Source organism: Diabrotica virgifera, chromosome 2, assembly GCF_917563875.1.
Source record: "Diabrotica virgifera virgifera chromosome 2, PGI_DIABVI_V3a".
Classification (NCBI taxonomy): Eukaryota; Metazoa; Arthropoda; class Insecta; order Coleoptera; family Chrysomelidae; genus Diabrotica; species Diabrotica virgifera.
In genome coordinates, this window is record NC_065444.1 from 194,860,755 (window position 1) to 194,882,565 (window position 21,811).

The 21,811-nt window shown below is 33.3% G+C and overlaps 1 long non-coding RNA gene across 1 annotated transcript; it reads right to left on the reverse strand.

The window, feature by feature from the left end:
* Nucleotides 1-16,950: 16,950 nt before the first annotated feature.
* LOC126879752 (uncharacterized) lies at nucleotides 16,951-20,494 on the reverse strand. Its single transcript, XR_007696248.1, has 3 exons — nucleotides 19,528-20,494; nucleotides 19,275-19,469; nucleotides 16,951-17,512 (listed from the first exon to the last, which is right to left on the reverse strand). It is a non-coding gene; the product is annotated as an uncharacterized LOC126879752 (long non-coding RNA).
* Nucleotides 20,495-21,811: the final 1,317 nt, after the last annotated feature.

A 21,811-nucleotide genomic window follows, 5' to 3' on the forward strand; every position in this document is an offset into this window, starting at 1 on the left:
TGAAAGGTAGGGCAAAAAATACAAATATAGAAGAAAAATGGGAATATCTAAAAACCAGCATAATCAAAGTAGCTGAGGAAACTTGTGGGAAAGCAAAAATAGCAAATACTAACATGAGGAGAACGGAATGGTGGACGGAAGAAATACGAGAGAAAATAAAGAACAAAAAAGAAAAATGGAAGAGATACCTAAGTACAAAACACCCGGAAGATTACGAGGCATATAAAGAAAAAAGGAAAGAGGTTAAAATAGCTGTGAAAGCAGGAAAAGAAAGGTCATGGGAGAGATTTGGACAAAAAATGACAAAAAATTGTAGGGAAAACCAAAAACTCTTCTACGGCGCATTAAAACAACTCAGACAAAGGAAAGAGCACACGATGCCGAATATAAAAGACAAGAATGGAAACGTACTAACAGAAGAAAAACAAATAATGGAAAGATGGAGAGAACATTTCAAAGAGCTAACTCATGCAGACACGGACAACATAGGGGAGATACAAGAAAGGAATGAAGAACAACAAGTGGAATCCATAACAAGAGAGGAATTAGAGAAAGCAATAGAAAGAGTAAAATTGGGCAAAGCACCAGGCAAGGATCATATCACCCCGGAAATGATAAAATTTATGGGGACAGAGGGAATGGATAGCATGAAAGAACTAATGAATGATATCATAAATAGAGCAGGATTACCAAAGGACTGGAAGAAAGACATTATACTACCAATACACAAAAAAGGAGACAAGAGAAACTGTAATAATTACCGAGGTATCACCATATCAAGTATCTCTGGGAAGGTATTCGCAAGAATAATAGAGACAAGAATAAAAACCCAAATAGAAACAACTATGGAAGACACACAGTGTGGATTCAGGAAGGACAGAGGCACGCAAGACGTAATATTCACATTAAGACAAGTAAGTGAGAAGGTAATCAAGAAGAATAGAGAGATACATATGTGCTTCATTGACCTGGAAAAGGCGTTTGACAGAATCCGAAGAAAGGACGTATGGAAGACATTAAAAGAAAGGGGAGTCGACAGACACATAATAGAAGTAATAAAGGATATGTACAAAAATAATACAAATACAATAAGAACCAATAACGAGGAATCCAGAGAATTTACTACAAGTCAAGGCGTCAAACAGGGATGCGTGCTGAGTCCACTGCTATTTTTAGTGGTACGGGATGAAGCGATAAAGAAAGCCAAGAGAAGAATGAGAAAACTCACATTAGGATACTGGTAAATGAAACGGACTCAACTATCGGAGCTACTATTCGCAGACGACATGGTATTGATAGCAGAAAACAGAGAAGACCTACAGAACAATCTTGAAATCCTAGAAGAAGAACTATCAAACATAAATATAAAAATTAATACAGAGAAAACAAAAACAATGATCATTTCAAATACGAGGAAGACACACGCAATAGAATTAGACGGGAAACAACTAGAGCAAGTGGAATATTTTAAATACCTAGGAGTAATAATCGAAGCAAATGGTAAACAAGACATGGCAATAAACGAGAGAATGGGACGAGCAGGAAGCTTATTTAACGCTATGAAAACAACATTTTTGGGGAAAAAAGAGATACCGGAGAAAGTAAAAACGGCAGTTGTTAAATCAGTAGTTAGACCAACAATCATGTATAGCAGCGAGACATAGACATTGACGGGGAGACAAAAATCTAGAGTCAATGCTATGGAAATGAGGTTCCTGAGGAAAATAGCAAACAGAAAGAGGACAGACAAAATACGAAACGAAACAATTAGACAAAACCTAAAACTGGAACCAATTAATGAAAAAATAGTGGAGGGATAACTTAGATGGTTCGGGCACGTGTGTAGAATGTCGAACGAGAGGCTTACAAAACGAGTGTTCGAAACGAGAGTGCAGGGGAAAAACAAAAGAGGAAGACCAAGAGTTATGTGGGTAGATGAAATCAGGAAAAAAGTCGAGAAGAAGGGGTTGACATTGGAAAGTGCAAGAAACCTAACGCAAGATCGGAAAGCATGAAGACTACAATGCCAAACTCAACTCCACCAGCCTTACACCTAAAGGTAGAAAGGCTTAGGACTAAGTAAGTAAGTAAGTAAAGCACATAAAGCGTCTTTGAGTTACACTGAAATCAATGTTTGGAGATACGTTATTGGCTGTCCTTACAGACCTTGAACTAAAACTAGTATGCTTTACATTAGGTCTACGTAAAGGTTGATGAAACGTTATAGACCGGGAGATATTATACAGAAGTTCAGCCACGATTTTCTAAGTCCTGCCCTTTGCAATAGTGGAAGGATAGACGAGGTGCTTACAATTTGTGGAAATATCCACAAATTTCCTGTGACATTTTCCTGTAAAAATTAGATTTTCCCAAAAAATAAAAATAGGGTTTTGCGATGAATTTCTGAGTCCTGCCATATCCGTAGAATGACAGGATACTATGGATTTTATGAAGATCATTTTTTGGGCAGGAGGGTTGCAAACGGGCTAACGGAGTATATATGTATACAAACGACAAACATGTAAGAAAAATAATGAAATTTTCATGATTTTCTGGGCCAACTAAATAAATTAAACATATTTATTTCAAAATGATAAAAAAATGTTGGCATGACACGTCTCCTACTGTTTAACTATACTTGTCCCTTGGAAAATTATGTGCAAAATTTTTACCCTGATTCCGTGATTTTCTGAGTCCTGCCTTTAAAAAGTTATAATACTCAAATACAATCAATACTTTTTTGGTATTCGGCAGGAAGGTTAAACGGTTCTTGTAAGATGGCAGGAGTCCTAGATTTGTAAGAAAATTCGTGAAACATTCCACGATGTTCCGAGTCATGCCATTTTGCATATGTTTCAAGAATCTTAATATAAGTCTATTTACAAAGAGGCAGGATAGTTTTATAGTTATTTCGTATACAGAGTGGGGCATTAGTGTAACAAAGTCCAATTATGTTCGTAAATTGTAGAGTTGAGGAACAAAAATGGGAGATTTAAGGAACAAATAAAACGTTGTTTACCCAATGGCTGTATTTTAAGGACTACTTGTTAAACAAACGTTGAAAGCAACACACTATACAGTAAATAGTAAAGCGGCCAGTAGATGGCACTGCTATAAAAATATTTAATTTATTTATCTATATCCAACACTCCCACTAGATAAACAAATTAAGAAAATAACATTTATCAAATGTTTATTACACTATCTTAACTAAACCAATCTCTTTCAAAAACTTATTATGTTTCACAGAACTCAAGCTTTTTGTCAAGAGATCAGCTGGCATGTTAGCTGTGTCCAAATATTCCAGCTTTATCAAACCTTTGTTTACAGCTTCTTTGACAAAATGATATCGGATATCAATGTGTTTCGTCCTTCTATTCAATACAGGATTTATTGCTAATTTATGAGCTCCCATATTATCATTATATAGTATAACGATTTCATCAATACCCAACATCTCATACAACAAATTTTTTAAAAAAATAGCCTCTTTAGCAGCTTCTGATACTGCTATGTATTCCGCTTCTGTGCTTGACAGAGAAACACTATTCTGTTTTCTGCTTTCCCAGACAATAGGTCCACCAGAAAACTGAAAATAGAAGCCCGTATAAGATTTTCTGTCATGAGAATTACTCCCCCAACTGGCATCTACATAGCCTTTCAAATAATTATCATTTTTTGAAAAAGTTAAACCATAGTCTTTTGTAGCCTTTAAATATTTTAATATTCGTTTTACATGCTTCCAATGCGTTTCTGAATGATAATTATTAAATTGACTGAGATAACTTACAGGATATGAAATGTCTGGTCTTGTCAAAACTGACAAATACATAAGACCACCTATTAAATTCTGATAAGGCACTTGAGCAAATGCATTATCGTCTCTATTCAAATTTAAACTAATTTCCATTGGGGTAGAAACCTCTTTCGAATCCTCCATATTGAACCTTTTTAACAACTGTTCAATATAGGATTTTTGATCTAAAGTTATAACACCATTCTCTTTATTATGAGTTACTCTCATACCTAAACAATTCTTAATTTCTCCCAAATCTTTAATTCTGAAACATTCATTTAATTTCAACTTTAAATTATCTGATTCATCTGAATCATTAGAAAAAATAAAAAAATCATCAACATAAACAGAGATAATGGTTTTTAGATTATTTTTCATCTTTATGTATAGACATGGCTCATAATCAGATTTCTTATAACCTAGATTAATTAAGAAATTATCAACTTTTTCATACCAAGACCGAGCTGACTGTTTTAAACCATATATGGCTTTCTTTAGCCTTAATACTTTATTATTTTCAATTTCTAAACCTTCAGGTACTGTCATAAAAACTTTTTCTTTTAAATCACCATTTAAAAAAGCCGTCGCAACATCAAGATGAAAAATATCCAAATTCAAATTTGCTGACAAAGCAAATAAAAGTCTTAATGTAGAATGCCTTATTACTGGAGAAAAGGTTTCATTATAATCAACACCAAATTTTTGAGTGTAACCTTTTGCTACCAGTCTTGCACGATATTTCACTTTACCTGAGTTATCAACCTTTTTCTTGTATACCCACTTACACTTCACTACACAACCATCTTCAGGAACATCAACCACTTCCCATGCTGAGTTATCCTCGAAAGACTGCAGTTCTTCTGTCATAGCCCCTAACCATAAGTTACTATCTGGTCTAGACATGGCATCCTCGACACTAACCGGATCAGAGTCACTATCCGAGCACAAATAAGTCACAAACTCATCAAACCTTTTTGGCTTAGGTATTCTTGTTGATCTCCTGATTTCATCCACTGGCAAATTCGGCAAGTCACATACATAATCGGGATCATTGTTCTCAACAATTTCATCAGTCGATGTGTTCTCTTCAACCTGATGATTCTGATCCTGACATGATGTATTATTATCTCCCACTGAATCTAACATTTCTTTTGCCCCATGTTCACCTTCTAAATCAACATGAATCACATCACACCTTTTTGTGTCTTCCATAATTTGTACGTCTCTACTTACTATTATTTCTTTAGTGGTCGGATTATACACCCTGTATCCTTTCGTAGTCTCAGAGTATCCTACTAAAATGTGCAGAATAGCCTTTTTCTCCCATTTTGATCTTTTTTCTTTTGGAACATGTACCATCACCTTGCTGCCAAATATTCTAAGACCACTAACGTCAGGTTTGCTATCTGTCCACATTTCAAATGGTGTTTTCTTTAAGCCGGAAGCCAGCGATCTATTTTTTAGATAAACAGCTGTGTTTACAGCTTCAGCCCAAAACATTTTTTCAAGATTAGCATCAAACAACAGACATTTTGCCTTTTCTATGATTGTCCGATTTAAACGTTCGGCTACACCATTTTGTTCAGGAGTGTAGGGATTCGTTTTTTGATGTATAATACCATTTACAGTTAAATAATCTTCAAATTCTTTTGAACAAAACTCTCCACCATTGTCACTTCGCAAAGTTTTTATATGGACACCCTTCTGGTTTTCTGCCATACTTTTAAAATTTTTAAAACAATTAAAAACTTCACTTTTTGTTTTAATAAAATAAATGAATACCATTTTACTAAAATCATCTTGGAAAGTAACAAAATATTTAGAGCCACCTAATGATTTGTTTTCCATGGGCCCGCATACATCGCTGTGAATAAGCTGTAATAAACTACTGGCCCTGTGACCTTTTTCTGGAAACGGTAATCTCGTTTGTTTCCCCTCACAACAAACTATACAGTTTTGCTTGTTAATATCAATTTTCCCAGTCACATTCAGTCCATCTACTATTCCATCTTTCATTTTATTTAGATATAGGCTATTTAGATGACCGAAACGTCTGTGCCAGGTATCCCCAGTTACAAATAAACAATTTTTACGATCTGAAATACATTCAGTATTCAATTTATAAACACCATCTATCAATTCAGCTGTTGCAATAATTCCATTTTTATTGTATATTTTGCAACCTGCATTTTCAAATATAACTTCATTTCCATTTTTAATCAATTGAGAAACAGATAAAAGATTTGTCGTCAGATCAGGAACATATAATATATTATTGATGCTTACCTCTAATCTCTTTTTATCGACAATTGTGGTTACCATCATATCACCAGCACATTTCACTTCCAAACTTTCACTGTTAGCCACAGTTATATTGGACGAACTTGCATCTCGGATATTTGTCAACCAATCTTTTCTCGCTGTAAGATGCGTGCTGCATCCAGAATCGACATAAAAATCTGTAGATTTAAAGTTTCCACTTAAGAATGTTGCACTAAACGCATTATTATTAGCACTAGGGCACTTATTCATATAATGACCTTTTTGTTTACACCGGAAGCAGGTTATGTTTTTCTTGTTAACTTTTTTGACATGCTTAGTGCTAACTTCACTCGACTTTGACATAAAAGCTGTCTGCTTTTCACTGTTAGTGCTGTCTATCTGCATATCTAGCAATTTAGATTTGATTACATCAGTGGTAATAGATATCCCCGAATGTTCAATTGCCAGTAACATTGGAGTATACTGTTCCGGAAGTCCCGCTAGGAGAAGCGATCCCAACCACATGTCATCAATTTGGAAACCAGTCCTATTCAACTTCTGTGCAGTTTCGATCACCTGATTCACATAGGATTCCATGGAACTGCAATTTTCCAACCTTAGTGATATGAGTGTTCGAAGCAATCCTATTTTCCTCGAAAAACCTGAGTCTTCGAATAACTTTTTCAGCTTATCCCATACATCTTTCGCCGTTTCAGCTTCTTTCACATGCAAATATATGGATGGATCCAAAGTCAATATTAACTTAGCTTTGGCTTTGGCAACAAGCGTTGTGTCTTGTTCAGTTCCCTGAATACACTTTGATAGTCCTTCTAGAACAAAGACATTCTCAACCGCGAACGACCAGTCCTGGTAGTTATCTCTACCGGTTAAACGCGGCACACTTGTAAGATAATTCACCGCCATTTTCGATACTGTTAATAACCACGTTGTTAACCAACAAACCGACTAACTAACTTTTTATCGAATGAACACACACTGTTTTGATTTGAACGACCAGAAAATCTTCCACTTAATCGTTTGAGCCCATAACCTGTTCGTAAATTGTAGAGTTGAGGAACAAAAATGGGAGATTTAAGGAACAAATAAAACGTTGTTTACCCAATGGCTGTATTTTAAGGACTACTTGTTAAACAAACGTTGAAAGCAACACACTATACAGTAAATAGTAAAGCGGCCAGTAGATGGCACTGCTATAAAAATATTTAATTTATTTATCTATATCCAACAAATTACTCGTTTGTCGTAAGAGATAAGAAAAAAAGTTATTTAGGTAAAACGTGGGGTAAAGAGAGGATCATAATTTAAAAATATTTTCTAATATACAGGGCTGCCCGTATTGACAGGGTGACACAAACTTATGTTTTTTTAATGGAACCCCCTGTATATAATTTTAAGGTTCCTAAGATAATTTTAAGACAATTTAACACAATTCACATAATCCAAAAATGTTTCCTAAGGGAGCTAGAGCTCTTTGAAGATGGCGCTTTGTAATTAGATTTTTTTTATCTCCAGAAAGCTCCCATTTCGATAGACAAAAACTGGTCCGTCTTTTTATCTTCCAGATATAAATCGATTCCATCAATTGCGAATCTCTAGTACCGGTCATAGGAGTCCGTTTTGGGTAGGGCAACGATTATTTTATCGCATAACTTTGTTGTCTTTAACTTTTAAGCATTTTTGACACTATATTATTAAATTGTGAGGTATTCTAGTACTAAACGGTACTCTGGCTGTAAGTCGGTGGGATGCACCGTTTTCTAGAAAAATCAATTTCAAAATTTTTCGTGTTTTGAATTTAAGAAAAATTTGAAAAAAATAAAAAATAAACGGTGTATTTACCGACTTAAAGCAAGAGTAACTTTTAGTACTAGAATACCTCATAATTTAATACTCTACTGTCAAAAATGCTTAAAAATTAAAGCAAGTTATGAGATTTCGTTGATCTACCCACGACAGACGCCTATGACCGATACTAGAAATTCACAATTGATAAAATATTCATCTCTGGAAGAAATATAAACATACCGGTTTTCGTTTTCTAAATAATTTTTCTAAATATTTTTTTATTTTTTTTTTCAAATTCAAAAACCGAAAAATTTTTCAAATCCATTTTTCTAGAACACGGCGTATCCTACCGACTTAAAGCAAGAGTACCTTTTAGTACAAGAATACCCCATAGTTTAATAATCCAGTGTCAAAAATGCTTAAAAGTTAAACACAGAAAAGTTATGGGATAAAATATCCGTTTCCCTACCCTAAACGGACGCCTATGACCGGTACTAAAAATTGACAAATGATGGAATCGATTTATCTCTGGAAGATGTGTACCAGTTTTCGTTTTTCTAAATAGAAGTGTTCTGGAGCTATTAAAAAAACTAATTAGAATACGCCATTTTTAAAGAGCTCTAGCTTCCTTGGGAAGCATTTACGGACGAGGTGAATTGAGTTAAATTTTCTTAAAATTATCTGAGGAATCTCCGGGCTTCGATTGTTAGAAGAGTTTCTGGACACCCTGTATAATAGGTACAATCCCTACTATAACCAATTAATTGTAAAATTATTGATTTTTCTTCCTATTACTTTTATTACGTTTACTTAGATACAAATATGATCTAATCGCTTAAAATAAATATGTTACAGTTTGGTATTAGATTTGAAAGGTGTGTAAAAATCCGAGACATTACTCAGGAAAATAATATTTAATACCGTACGATTCTTTTAACGATATAAAAATTAATTTTTATGTATTAAATATCTTTGCGGTTATCCTGCCACGTTGTAAACGGTTTTAGATTAGTGTTTTTTAAGCATACCTGACATGGCATGACTCAGAAAATTGTGGTGATATGAATATGTTTGTATAACAGCCTGCAATAATTTTACTGACTTAAAATTTTATTTTTATATACGAAATAACTACACGATCATCCTGCCTCTTTGTAAATAGCTTTATATTAACATTCTTGAGATATGTCCAAAATGGCATGACTCAGAAAATCGTGTAACTTGCCACGAATTTCCTTACACATTTTTTAACTATGTTTAGTAAAAAAGGTGTAACTAAACATCCTGACATTTTGAATAATGTCTACTTAAATTATTTATTTTATAATAAAATTTATTTTATGGATCAGAAAATCACGGAACCAGGGAGAAAATTTTCCACAGAATTTTCCAAGAGACAAGTGCAGTTAAATAATAGGAGACGTCATGCCAAAATTTTTTCGATCATTTTCAAATATGTAATTATGTTTAATTTATTAAGTTGGCAGGACTCGGAAAATTATGAAAATTTCGTTATTTTCATTACATGTTCCTTTATTCATATACTCACTTAGTCCTTTTGCAACCCTCCTGCCCAAAACATTTTCTTCACAAAATTGATAGTATCCTGTCATTCTATGGATATGGCAGGATTCAGAAATTCATCGCAACTCCCCATTTTTTTCCTCACGGATAATCTAATTTTCACAGAAAAATGTCACAGGAAACCCGTGGATTTTTCCATAAATTGAAAGGAACTTTTCTAACCTTCCAGTATGGCAAAGGGCAGGACTTAAAAAATTGTGGTTGAAGTTCTGTTAATATCTCCCGGTTTATTAGGTGAAATCTAGTATTCCTTGACGGAACTGCCAAACCAATAAAGTAGGTACAGTAGATCTGGGCAATCAGCAATTACCATTAAAAATTAAAAAAAAAAAGGAAGACTCTGTAAGTCCCTACATTGCCTACGAATCTGAAGAGGAGAGAAAAAATCTCGTGTGAAGTGAATCATAGTTGTAATGGTAGTTATCAGGGGGATATAATCCAGCCTTAAAGGCCTAATACCGCAAAAATCTTCTTTGCACTTGTTCTAATTTGTGTACATGGCATATGTATAGAGAAATTAGGGAATCCAACGATCTGTCAAACTATTCCAATATGTCTGGCGATTGGCATGCAATACATTGAAGGCATATGATAGTATAGTGTTATTTTAGTATTTTAAAGTAATTTTCGTATTTTATGTCCATGTAAGTATTGCTAAATACTTCTGTGACATAGTAACAAATATTGCTTACGTCAATAAACTTTAATAAGTAGTTAAAAAGTTTTAACTAAGTAATTTGAATCCCTAAAATAGATTTTAGGTAAAATCATCGGGGTAATATATATTTTATTATTTTAGGTACTTAGTAATACCACATTGTATCTTAAATTTGAAATTTTAATTTAAATAAAGTATCCAATAAAATCGCTTGTGTGCAGTGTTGCCAGAGAAATTTTTGTAAATGCACCGGAATGACTGGAATAGTGACACAAAGTACTAAACCAACACATTTTGTACAAAAACTTAAAAAAACGTCGTTTAATATTATTTGAAGCAAATTTCTTATGTCACAAAATTTTAGGTTTTTACTTTAGGAGACTTTAGTATCAAAAGTTTGGTTGTTAATTGTATTAAATTGGTACAATTTTAACAACTCTGGCAACGCTGAATTGCCTGCCATACGTCCTATCATTAAAAATCACGTGGTTTGGATTGCCTAATTCCAGACTGAAGAAGCATATTCCAAAAGAGGTCTGACCAATGAACAATACAATAGGCGGATTGCTGAGAGATTTGTGAAATCTCTTGACAAAGCCAACCATTTTAAGGGATCTAGAAACAATCTCTAAGATATGAAATTTGAAGGATAGAGCATTGTCAAATAAGACTTCAAGATCCTTAATAGCTGACATATTGATCAAGATGGTGTTAGAAATTGCATAGGAAAAAGCCAAGGGGAAACGCCTTTTAGAGAAATACATAGTAAGACACTTGTTTGGATTTAAATCCATGCAATTTCTTTCACATCAGTCCACAAGTCTGGACAAATCTGACTGCAAGTTGATACAATCAGTGGGAGAAGAGACATCCTTGAAGCATTTCAGGTCATCAGCAAAACATAGAAATTCGGAATCTTAAAAGCAACTATGGATGTCATTTATAAAGATGTTAAATAACAAGGGTTCCAAATGATACCCTTGAGGCACACCAGAAGGTACTTTTATCTCCTTAGATTTAAAACCTTTGACCTTTACTATTTGAGATCTATCAGACAAATAGCTGCCGATCCAGCTCAACAAACCACCACCCAAACCTGCTATCCTCAGCTTACCGAATAAAATTGTATGATTTACCCTGTCAAATGCCTTAGAAAAGTCAGTATACATATATACTGTGTACCACCACCATCCAAGACATTTGACATAACCTCACTGTAAACCAGTAAATTAACCTCGGTAGGTCTTCCATTTAGAAATCCATACTGCTGGGGTATTATTGTTGATGTTAACACTGATGTGGGATGTTTTGATGTTAACACTATTTTTTCAAATAGTTTTGTAATTACATTTAAATTGCAAACTGGCCTATAATTGCACACATCAGCTCTATTCCCTGATTTGTATATGGGGGTCAAGAAGCTAGTCTTCCAAAACTCAGGAAAATAACCAGACTTTAAAGAAAAGTTGAATATTATATAGAGAGGACGAGAAAGTATGAAACTACATGTCTTTAGAATAATGGGTGGTATTATTCCATCTGGCCCTGGACTCTTGGTAGTTTTTAGATTAGAAATATCTTCATAAATTGTTGATATACTGATATGAAGATTATTTATACGTCAATCATTAGACTTTCGTTGTGATTTGACATAGGACCAGAATTTTTTCGCATTAGATACTCTCATTGCAAATAACATTTTCCAAGCTGGACACAAATTCATTGTAACAAGTTTTAGATAGGACTTTACATTGTGATCTTAATCTTGAAAAAGTAATATTTATAATCATCATACCTACTCCCAGATTCTTTAAAAGCTTTGTGTGCTTGCTTTTTTAAAATAAAAACATTTTTTAATTCTTGAGAGAACCATCTTGGAAAGTCCCCTTGACACTTTCTTTTGTCATACTACAATGTGTATAACTGAGTAAGGAACATCGTAGAAAATATTATGCATATCATTGATAGAATGTTTTAATAATATCATGTCCCTATTAGGGAACTTGCATAAAATTTTAAATTCGAAAAAAATGTTATAAATCACAACAGAACATAATTTAAAACATGAATCAGAAATAAAAAAAGTTGTTTTTGTGTTCCGTTTGGCCCCTAAAGACGATTCTAAATTCAAATTAAAACAGGTGGCCCGAAACGCGTCGTGACGTCATATGGTCAATATACGGACAATATTTACATTCTGAACCAACAAAGTAAACAAAAGTGTATATAATTTTAAATTAGACAGTCATCATTAGAAAATACAGTTATGTGACGTCACAAGTGTTTTTGATCGTTTGAACTATTCATAGAAAACTTGTACTTTTATAAAATGGTTTTATTTTCCATAGTAAACCTTCTTTCGTTTCCTTCAAAAACTGTATCAAACTCCAATCTTAACAAACTGGTATATATCATTACAATGACATACGATAAATATCATTAGAATATAAATATTTTTTCTACCAGCGCGCAGCGTGCAAAAATGTCTACTTTCGCGCACGCGTTTTAGTTTAGAAAGTTTCACTTTTCCGCACGCGTTTTACTTTTCCGCAAGCGTTCTCCTTTTCCGCACGCGTTTTACTTTTCCGCACGCGTGTATATATTTTAATATGGCCTTAAAATAATTATAATACATGCAATAAACTAATATTTAGATATTATTTACTATTTTATTTCAAATGTATCTTATTGTGTTCCTGTTTTAATGAAATTAACGCGACAATTCGATGAAATAAAATTATTTGACATAATATTCGAAAGTCAAATCGGTAGAAAATAACAGTCATTTTGAATCATCGTCATGGAAACCAAGATCGTCGCCATGCTAACTAATTATATTGACAGTTTGGTTTTGACAACCTTGTCAAAGAATTATTTGTGTATGTATTTTCATATTAATTAAATTAATTGATTAAGATTTGGTCATTTTTTAAAGACTCGTAGAAAAATATTGTTCCTAACTCTTGCAGAAAGTCTTTTTTCCGCACTCGACTGCTTGCCAAACTCACGCTTCGCGTCGTTCGGCAAACTGCAGTCGCGTGCGGAAAAGTATGACCTTCTGAACTTGTTAGGAAAATAACTATTTCCCTTATTCCGCGACGATGAGCTAGCCAAATACCCAAGTAGGTGGAGGCCAATAAACTGAAGAAGGAGAGGAAGAATATAGCTGGATATAACCATAAACATAACTATATAATTATAATAAAACTATGTGACGTCACGGGTCGTTTGAACTATTTTATATTAAAGAAGATTTTAAATTTGTATTTCTAAGTTATTATGAGTTTTTGAAGCGTACAATTTTGGAAATCTCATTTTTAAACAAAACTGAACATTTAAAAAAATGTGCAAGTTCCCTATCAACCTCTTCAATTGAGGTCATAATAATATTCATTCTGCTTGGTTGCATTCAGTAGATTAGTGTGACTACCTGATATTCTTAATGTTAACATCCAGGGGTGGATGGTAAATATCCTCAGGGACCAGAGCATCATCTGCCAAAGTCACAACTATAGAAAGGGCATTGGAACCAAAAACCAGGTCCAAGGTTTTGCCCAAATGGTTGGGAACATTGTTAAGTTGGTACAAATTGTGAAAAGCACATCAAAGTTAGACATAACCTCAATTGATTCGGTCTCCTGGTGCAAAGTATCTGGAGAGTAGATAGCATGAGAGCAGAATTGGTCAAATGCTGATGGGGCCTTCGGTCTTAAGTCAAAATCTCCAAGTAAAAGCTTGACCTTATGTGTCTAATACAAACTAAACAAACAGAGCTACTTTCAAATTTTCTTGTGCAATGAAAGCATATGAGAGTACAATCCTGAAGAAATTTTGTTTATACATGTCATAGTAGTGGATTTATGGTTAAATGAAAAAAATGCGTTTCACTGTTACCCAGTGGCGGCTCGTAGAACTTTAACTAGGTAGTGCCAGAGTTCGGACAGCTGTCTAAATTTTTAGTGACGGGTTCACGATATTGTCAAAAAAAGGCACAAAATAGAAATTAAAAAAAAATAGGTGTGGGTACTTTTACGTTATGTAGTGTATATCTTCTAGGATGTCAAGAAATTTCAACATATAAAATGTATTAACTGATTGATTTAACATCATGTCCGTCCAGCAAGCAAAAATCTCTCTCACCAAAATCTCTCAACTTGCACCCTTTACATAAATATCGGAAAACTATAACTAACTGAAATTCACCAGCAACGTCTGTCGTTTCATCGGCAAGCACTGCAACACAAAGAGAATTTTCAATTTCTTTCCTTATTTCCTCGTGATAAACATCTAACATTTTGGGTTGTTTTGAGGTACCTTTAAAAGATTTGGAATTTTGAATATGAACCTTTAAGTCGTTGTGTAATTCGGCTAAAATTGAACAGTTCCTTAAAAATGCGTCTGTTTTCTGAATTTTCCTTTTTGTCGTGATCTCTCAAGGCTAACTCGATAGCTCCACAAAACCTTATACAATTTATAATTTGATTCAAAACAAACCGATTTTTATCCACTTGTTCATTTTGTTTAATTAGACTATCACGGCAAGCTGAATTTATCTGGGGTTTTATTAAAAATAATTTTTTTTATTATTTAAAAATACAATATTTATAATAAAAAGTTTAATAATTATAAATTTAATAATTATAAATACATATACGAACGAGCGAGCCCAAGAAACTCGAAATATAAATATAATGTACTACATAATCTTACGATCCACTAGTAAATATTAGAGATTAAATATCTTCCTTCTCAAGCCAGGCACAAATAGTCTCATTTAAACGTACATTAAAAGAACGTTAAAAGTACAATATAGCTCCATCTGTGTCACTTAAATAGAATGCCCGTAAAATATATCTCTTTTCAGAAGAGCCAGTACGATTTTGGCACCAGATCATCCCGTCCGCTGTGGGTGGCGAGGGTTGTATTACGCTACAAAGTTGCCAGATTTTATATAATTTATAAAGGAAAAAGAAATACACACAAAAAAATTAACAGGCATTAAAACGTTTTAAAGATAAAAAAATGTTTCTGCGTAAAAATAAGGTAGTGCCATGGTTTTATACAAGAATCTACAGGTCGAGCAAGTCTTGTAAATTTCACGATTGCGAGCCACGTTTCACGCAACCGTGTTTGCGTACTTGTGTTTCGAGTTGCGTGGTCGTGCGGAGTTATAAGGGAGTTATATTTACCAATTCGCGCAATCGTACTTGAGACGCTGTGTCAGGTGAGGTGTTTGAAAATTTGTGTAACTTGATTGCTTGATTCTGTGGTGTGAAGGTGGTTAAACTTTTGTTTTATTTTTTTTTGTTTTGTTTGTTTTTGTTGTTGCGAATATATCGCAGAAAGTTTTTAGATGAAGTAATTGTATGATGAAGATAACACAGAAAATACAAGAGGGCAGCATACTTTGCAAAACAATTGTTACAATTTGAAATCAACAATTTGTTAAGTTGTTGTCTTGCAGGTAAAAAAGTGACTTTTTAAAAAAATTATATCTTGGAAACTAAAAATTATTTTTATTTATAATTGAAACATGTAAAAGTATAGTACTCTCAAAAAAATGTCAGCCAAAAATATTCATTGTTGTAGAGTTGACTGCAATTTTTCGACAACAGCCCCTTTTTTGCAGTGAGCAGCATAACAAGTCCAGTCTCATCTGAAATCAAAGTTTCTTGTAGTTTATACCTCTGGCTAGTGAATGAACAAAGGATTTTTTATTAGATGAGGTCATTTTTGTTTTATAAAAAAAACTACTTTAAAAATGAGAAAAATTGGGGTCAAAAATGTGTTTAAACTTATGTAAAATCTTCAAATTTCATTTTTTTTAATTCCTTCGTTCATATTCTAGCCAGAGGTATAAACTACAAGAAACTTTTTGATTTCAGATGAGACTAGTTATGCTGCCAACGCAAAAAAACTTAAACTCTACAAAAATGAATATTTTTGGCTGAAACTTTTTTTGAGACTACCTTAAGTACTATACTTTTACATGTTCCAATTATAAATAACAATAAATTTTAGTTTTCGAGATATAATTTTTTTAAAAAGTCACTTTTTTTACCCACAAGACCTATGTAACCCCTTAAAAAGATGTTTGGAAGAATATGTTTGATGGCCAAGATGCATACATATATTTAGAAGGAAAGTTCCTGATTTCTGTAGTATAATACATAATACCGAAGAGGAAGTAGCCCTAAGCGCCGGACTCCACTTGCGATTTGTAGTTGTGAAGATTGAACACATTCTTTCAAATAGAAGTCAATCCATGATTATTTAGTCACAAATGGATTGACTTGTATTTGAAACAATGTGTTCAATCTTCCTGATTACAAATCGCAAGTGGAGTGCGGCGGTAATAACACCAAAATATTCCATATAGGTCCATAGAAGGTACACAGACATTGAAAAATTCCTGGAATATCCCCGAAAACATGTTCCCTGAACATCCCAGGAAAATCCTGTGTCAGCATTTTAAACATTACCTGAATGTCTTATTGGAACATTCCATGAATGTCCACGAATGTTCTCTGGACATTCAAAATATATTTTGTAGACATTCCCTGGATATACCAGAAATACAGTGATGAGCGCTCTAATAACCGGCAAAATAGCACAAAAGATGTATTAAGTAGTGAGATAAAAAGACATGAAACTAGTTGAGCTGGGAAATTTAGCGATATTAACTTATACATTTAGATTGTATTGATTGTGTACCACCTTCAGACGTATCAGACGAGTTTGGAAACTACCACTGTCACAGTGACAGTTTTAGTTGACATACTCCTCCGATATGTGTAAAGGTGGGATCAATATAACGTAAATTTAAAGGTTAATTTCGCTAAATTTCCCAGCTCGACTAGTTTCATTTCTTTTTATCTCACAACTAAATATGTTGCCCATATTTTGCCGGTTATTAGGGCACTTATCACTGTACATCCTTGCTGATGTGACAATACCTCCTATCTGTTTTTTCATGAGTTTTGTATGAGAGATGGAAAAACATGTTTTAAGGTCACCTCCTGTGTTCATATGTAAGTTTTGACTTGTTTTGTAGTTCATAGATAGTTTAATTTACTACAAAACAAGTCAAAAAATATCATATGAAAACAGGAGGTGACCCTAAGACAAGTTTTTAGTCTCTCTTACAAAACTCATGAAAAAACAGATAGGATGTATTATTACATCACTGACGATATGTGGCCATACCAAATAATACATCCGTGATAAATATAAACATTTTTATTGAACAAAATCTTTTCATACATTTTTTTAATGCAATTTACTGATATTCCTAAATATTTCAAAAAAATGTGTCACATTTGCTTTGTAAACCTTTCTTTTGCCTTTCGTAGCCACATATTCCGTTTCCTTCCTGGTTTTTTGTAGACCACTTCTCTCAGCTGATTCTAAAAAAAATGAAATAAATGGTAATTTTTCTATCCTTTACAATTAACAATCAGAAGAAATATTATTTACAGATAATGATATGCATAATAATAATAGGTTTGTTCTAGCATCAGTTTGAAACCATCAGCGAATAGTGGACCAGCGCGAGTAGAGGGGATCGCACTGGTGACTGTATTATGTTCTTTTACTGACCAACTGTTTGCTGATGGTTTTTGACTAGTTTGACTGTTTGCTAGAACAAACCTAATAATAATAAATATTTTGTATTTTGACAATGACATCTGATGTGGAAGTCAAAACATTAATAAAATTATTTTTTCAAGTTAACTTTCACATGCGCGTCTTAAAATTGTACTTTTAATACTTATATCATAAATAACTATAGTATTTTTACTACAAAAACGTTATTACGTAGGTCAAAATTTTTGACGTAAGAGAACTGTCAAAACATTAGAATGTGACTTTTCATTATTGCTATGTTTATTATAAACACGGCAATAATGAAAAGTCACATTCTAATGTTTTGACAGTTCTCTTACGTCAAAAATTTTGACCTACGTAACAACGTTTTTGTAGTAAAAATACTATATTAAAACTATCTTAAGAGGAAACAGTATCGATCAACAGGTAGCGAAAATGTGTTCCAAGATTGCGGCTGTAATTTTGAATATTTTTCAAGATATTTGGCACACATATTCGTAATATAATAAAGAATGGCGGTACAGAGCCCAATTTGAAAAATATATTATTATGTGGAAATTACTCTGTAATTAAATACAATATAAAAAACGAGCTTGTACCGCCATTAAGAAGAACAAAAAAATACACTTTCTTCAAATACAACTTTTTTATCCGATTTTGTGTTATTTTGGAACTACTAAAATTTTTTATTTCATTAGTAGTTCCAAAATTACACAAAATCTAGGCATCGGATAAAAAAGTTTATTTGAAGAAAGTGTATTTTTTTGTTCTTCTTAATGGCGGTACAGGCTCGTTTTTTAAATATTGTATAATTACAGAGTAATTTCCACATATTAATATATTTTTCAAATTGGGCTCTGTACCGCCATTCTTTATTATTTTACGAATACGTGTGCCAAATGCCTCGAAAAAATATTCAAAATTACAGTGACAATCTTGGAACACGTTTTGGCTACCTGTTTATCGCTACTGTATTACCTTAAAACATTGTAATTTGCTAAACCAGTATATTTTACTCTACTACTACTCTGCTAGCTACCTCATTTTCCACTGTTTCTAAAGACTTGTTTACATGGGTAGAGTTTTGAGGAGAGTAGAGTAGCGGTAGTACTCTACCAAAAATGGCTTGATACCATTCACATGAGGAGAGTACAAGTATAGTACTGATGCTAGTATAGTGAAACCGATTTTTGTATTTTTAAACACTCTTGATTATAAGTGCACCTTAAATTCTTAATTTTTTGCTTAAGCTCGTTTACTCCAAAGCCCCCTTTGCCATTCTTTCGACGATTTCATCCTCCGCAGCTTGCTGCAAACTTTTATTTCTGTAGTATACACTACCTAAATTCCATAAACACTGGTATTCGCCGTATTAACTCCAACTATACACTCTACCAGCTATTCTACTGTGCTGAGCATTTTTACAGGTAGAGTTACTCTACTCTATCAAGTACTTGCATCATTACTCTACCTGTGTAAACAAGTCTTAAATCTACTGAATGAAAATCTACTTAATCTTAATCTACTCTTAATGAAAAATGTCTAAAATCATTTACCCACCTAGTATTATTGTAGAATTTAAGACAGTCCAGTGCCTTATAAATAATTTAAAAATGAATATTTTTTCCTTTAATTCTCCTTTGATACCACTCCATTTTAGATTTTGGGGAACTTATTTCATTGTGTTTATAGCCCATATTTATTGAAGGAACCCAATCTGGAGATTGTTATTATCGATTAAGTCGGCTGGTTTTCCTATAAGATTAAAATGTTAACATCTTCAAAAATCGTTACTGTTGTAATTGTAACTTACCAGATATAAAATGATTACAGCAGACAGGACAGGAAAATTTTCATTTCGCTAGTAAAACCTGTACATTGTATTGCATTTAACCATTGTTGTCTCTCAGATACCTTATTTAGTTCAGTTTAAAAGTGAACTTTATCTTGACTTCTATCACAATTACTTTGCATTTCACACTTCAAAACACAACACCAATGAAGCATATTATCTTTCTAAATTAATACTTCCAGAGAAAATGTTAAATTAATCTTTGTACAACACAAAATTACAAAGAAATACAACTAAAATTATCTAAAACTCATTAAGAACAGATATAATAAGATTTATCTTTTACACCCAGTAGCCATATTGACATATTGATTTAATTTTGACAGCATGTTGGAACGGATTTAAATTTGGTAAATATAACTCCGCACGACCACGCAACTCGAAACACAAGTACGCAAACACGGTTGCGTGAAGCGTGGCTCGCAATCGTGAAATTTACGAGACTTGCTCGACCTGTAGATTCTTGTTGGTTTTATACTGTCAGGGTAACTAGTCAGTCTAGTTATAGTTCTGTGTTCTATGTACTCCTGTCATGTCCTATGGGTTGACGGAGGAATGTCACTTTATGCCATATAGAGTATAACATGCCCCGCGCACTCTAATAAAAAACATGTAATCGTATTTATTTTCCTTCCATTTTGTCAGAGGCGCTGATGTCGGTATTGTGATTGGTGGAACATGACTTTTGACAAATCCTGCGCTATCTGTGTTCAGTGTTCGTGTTCGTTCGTTCGTTGTCGTTCAGTTATTTTATATGGTCGGTTATGTGATGTGTTTGTGTCACCATAAAAAGCTGATATTCAGTCGTGTTTTTTGATATTTTGTAATCGAGTACCTTTTTAAAGGTAAGTTTTTCTGATTGTAGGTACTGTTTATCCAACAGTTTTAAAATACACACTTTATTTCGCGTTTTGTTGTTAGGTCTAATAATTCCGTTCAGCTGTTGTGTGCAGACGGTGGAAAAGTTCAACAAGTAAACATTTATTTAATCCAAATTAAATACTCATATTTCTATGTAAAATGTCACATTATTTTATAAATAAATAAGTAATAAACAAAAGTTGTTTGTGTTTTACCTTTATTGTCCAATTGAATAAAATATTAAATATTGGAAGTACCGTATGGAGGCTATGTACCTAGCATGGAGGCTAGATTATAGCACCCTTCCTATTGGCCATGAGCCGATGGGTAGAGGGGATTTGACAGCTTTCGCCAGCGCTGTTAGTGGCAGTTTTGTGCATTTATCTGATAAATTTAAATGGCGCGCCATGGGTAGAGGAGAGGAGATTTGACGGGGGCGCCGTCCAATTCACCTAAAACCTTGAACTTGTCAAACGTCACGCGCATGTCCTATACGCTCCAACTCGTATACAGTCACTTCATCGAGAGCCCCAACTTATATACGTGACATTTCACATACTCGGGTGATTTTAAGCTTAATTTCTTAATCGGACTAGACCACTTATAAATTTGCAGATTATTATTTATTTTATTGACAGATGACAGTCTAGCTTGAAAAACAAATAAATTTTTATGTTTAGTGTTTATTTATACATAATATTCATTCTACATAATATATAAAATATAGAACTAGAACAGTCTACACGTTTATACTAATCAAAGATGTAAAAAAATTTATATTTGACTCTGATTTACTGAATGGTCATTAGGGGGGAAATATTAGCCAATATGAAGAATAAAAGCTGTAATAGGTCATTACTTCCCAGTGACTAAAGAAATATTAAATTCCATGGAGTTTTTGGTGTCTACCGATAGGATAGCATTAAATGGATGATGAATAAATACGGGATATTGCTGAAGCCACTAATAGACAGGTTACAAATTAAAAGTGGTATCTTGAAAGAAAGTTAAATCTCAAGTACTTTTGGACAAATCGTCTCATATGCAAAGGAAACAGGTCTCCACATAGTTTGTTAAAAAGCCTTGTAGGTGAGTAAAAATATGTGTATTACTGTACTTAGTAAATGAGAAACAAGAATAAAAATCCTAGAAGTTGTTCTGATAATTCGACCCCTGCAAAGAATACCCTTGTAACCAGCATTTATGATATTCTTCAGAAAAAAAGATAGCAATTTCTTTGATATTTTTAATTGCATGTAACATTTTTTCAGTGTAAGAAGTAATTACTTATATAAATGAACTCTTTCAGAATAAGAGAATAGGTTTTTGAACTACGGCAGTTACAACTTTTGATATAAATATAAAGTACATCGAATAATCTTGT